This window comes from Egretta garzetta, unplaced genomic scaffold, assembly GCF_000687185.1.
Source record: "Egretta garzetta isolate BGI_Z169 unplaced genomic scaffold, ASM68718v1 scaffold407, whole genome shotgun sequence".
NCBI classification, from domain to species: domain Eukaryota; kingdom Metazoa; phylum Chordata; class Aves; order Pelecaniformes; family Ardeidae; genus Egretta; species Egretta garzetta.
Genome location: NW_009260183.1, coordinates 112,570 through 115,285, shown reverse-complemented (window position 1 = coordinate 115,285; position 2,716 = coordinate 112,570). Strand labels below are relative to the sequence as shown.

At 56.2% G+C, this 2,716-nt stretch overlaps 2 non-coding genes across 2 annotated transcripts; both read right to left on the bottom strand.

Annotated features, from left to right (window-relative positions):
* Window positions 1-396: 396 nt before the first annotated feature.
* Window positions 397-469, bottom strand: TRNAK-CUU. Its single transcript has one exon. It is a non-coding gene; the product is annotated as a tRNA-Lys (tRNA).
* A 264-nt stretch (window positions 470-733) lies between these two features.
* TRNAE-CUC lies at window positions 734-805 on the bottom strand. The gene has a single exon. It is a non-coding gene; the product is annotated as a tRNA-Glu (tRNA).
* Between the last annotated feature and the right edge of the window lie 1,911 nt (window positions 806-2,716).

Genomic DNA, 2,716 nt, shown 5'->3' with positions numbered 1-2,716 from the left:
CTGACCCTCCTCTCCTCCAGGCTGACCACCCCCAACTCTCCCAGCCCGTCCCGCAGCAGAGGGGCTCCAGCCCTCACAGCATTTTGGTCGCCCTCCTCTGGCCCCGCTCCAACAGGTCCATGTCCTCCTTGTGCTGAGGGCTCCCGAGCTGGACGCAGGGCTCCAGGGGAAGTCTCCCCAGAGCAGAGCAGAGGGGCAGACTCCCCTCCCTCACCCTGCTTTCCTCCCTTCCAAGCGAGGGAAGCCCACCTTGACTCCCATATGACACCCGATTTGTCGGGGGGGACAGCTCCTTCCCCGGGCCATCTCCCAGCGTAGGTGCTTGGTCCTGCACGAAACAGCCCTGAAATTTTTACTGGGAGGAAGGGAAAAAGGGGCTCGGAAAAAAATGCGTCACGCCCAACGTGGGGCTCGAACCCACGACCCTGAGATTAAGAGTCTCATGCTCTACCGACTGAGCTAGCCGGGCTCCCTGAAAAGAGCTAGGAAACTTTGGAGGGAAGGAGGAGATGGGGGTGGGATTTGGGGAGGAAGATACAGCAGGAAAAGCCCCAGGCCGAGCTCTGATTTCTTTTTCCCCCCCATGGCTGGGGGGGGTGGCCGGGCCCCCTTTGACCCCCCGCGGCACCCAGCCGCACCCCTCACCCAGGCCCGGGGAGGCCGGGATGCTCCGCACGGAGCAGCTGGGTCCGTTAATTTATTAAAATTTTTAAAAACACGAAAAGATTTATTCTTCCCTGACCGGGAATCGAACCCGGGCCGCGGCGGTGAGAGCGCCGAATCCTAACCACTAGACCACCAGGGAACTCACTTTCTCGCCTTTTTTCTCCCTGGATACACCAGACTATGGGGGGACACCAAATTTTGGGGGCTACAGAAGGGTCTCTGTGCCATCTCCTTCCTGCAGCAGCTGAACGGTAAAAATCCCCTCCTCCCCCAAGCCAACGAGTCCTGGGGTTTGCCTTCTGCCACCCAACGGTTGGCACTTTTTGGTGGCTTCTCCAACAACTGGAAGGCCAGAAGTTACCCCAGAAAGGTCTTGCAGCCACCAAATGACCTTTTTTCCCCTTCTCCTGGGGACACTCTGGCCCCCAAACACATGGGCGGGGTGTGTGTGTGTGTGTGTGTGTGTCTGTCCACTTCCATCAGAACTGGAAGGTACTTCCCAGCTGCTGGATTCATCTCCGTGCATTCAACTGGGTGGAAAACGCCCCAAAAGCCACAATTCCACCATGTCTTGGGTGTGCTAGCTGAAAAAGAGCAGATTACAGGCTCCTGAGTAGCTCCGTAAAAAATACACGGAGCTGTGGATGATCATGACCTCACCACAAGGGGAACCATCTGGGATTCATGAGAATTTTGGATCATTCATTGATTTTTTTTTTTTGCATTTTATTGATTTTTAGGCATCTTTCCCACGTTTGAAAAACAGTTCAGTCTTTACACAGGCCCCTCTCTCCAACTACTGTGCACAGATCTCCTAATTTTACAGGGAAATCTCCATTTTCAGAAGAGACTCACTTCAAGGATGGGACAGCATCCAGAGAGACCTGGCCAAGCGGGAGAGGTGGGGTCATGGGAACATCACAAGGTTCAACAAGGCCAAGGGCAAGGTCCTGCACCTGGGTGGGGGCAACCCCTGGGATCCATGCAGGGATGAAGGGATGGGGAGCAGACCTGCCCACAGGGACTGGGGGATGAAAAGCTGGGCATGAGGCGGCCATGGGCGCTGGCAGCCCAGAAGGCCCAACCCTCCCCTGGGCTGCATCCCCAGCAGCGTGGCCAGTGGGGCAAGGGAGGGCATTCTGCCCCTCTGCTCTGCTCTGGGGAGACCTCCCCTGGAGCCCTGCGTCCAGCTCGGGAGCCCTCAGCACAAGGAGGCCATGGACCTGTTGGAGCGGGGCCAGAGGAGGGCGACCAAAATGATCCAAGGGCTGGAGCCCCTCTGCTGCAGGGCCAGGGTGAGAGAGCTGGGGGTGTTCAGCCTGGAGAAGAGAAGGTTCAGGCAAGAGCTGAGTGCGGCCTTGCAGGGCTTCCCGGGGGCCCATAGGACAGACGGGGACAATCTTTTTAGCAGGGCCAGCTGTGACAGGCCAAGGGGGGATGGTTTTAAACCAAACCAGGGCGGGTTTAGACTGGAGCTGAGGAAGAACTTCTTGACCCTGAGGGTGGTGAAACCCTGGCAGGGGTTTTCCAGAGAGGGGGTGGAGGCCCCATCCCTGGGAACATCCCAGGCCAGGTTGGCTGGGGCTGTGAGCAACCTGATGTGGTTGGAGATGGCCCTGCTCCCTGCAGGGGGGTTGGGCTGGGTGACCTCTAGGGGTCCCTTCCCACCCAAACCATTCTATGATTCTATTCTAACTCCTACTATACCACACCACAGGCAACATTGTGTTGGCTCATATCTATAAGGGGAACAGAAATAAGACAGGAGGAGGATGAGGAGGATGAAACGAGTTCAGCAGAAAAAGTGCAGCGTTTTCCTTGCCAGGCTCCTTATATCTGCATTTCTGGAAGAACAGAAAACCATGAACCACAAAGGGCTTTAACAAAAGCTCCACAGCAATGTAGGTCAGCAGAGATTGCAGCAAGGAGGGGAAAGCCCGTCTTTAACGACAGTGGGTTGTGCTCCAGGGAGTTAATTGAATGTAGAGCCAGAGATTTTGGCCACTATTCCAGGTCATGTCCCAAGAACAAATAATTCCATCCAGAAGCA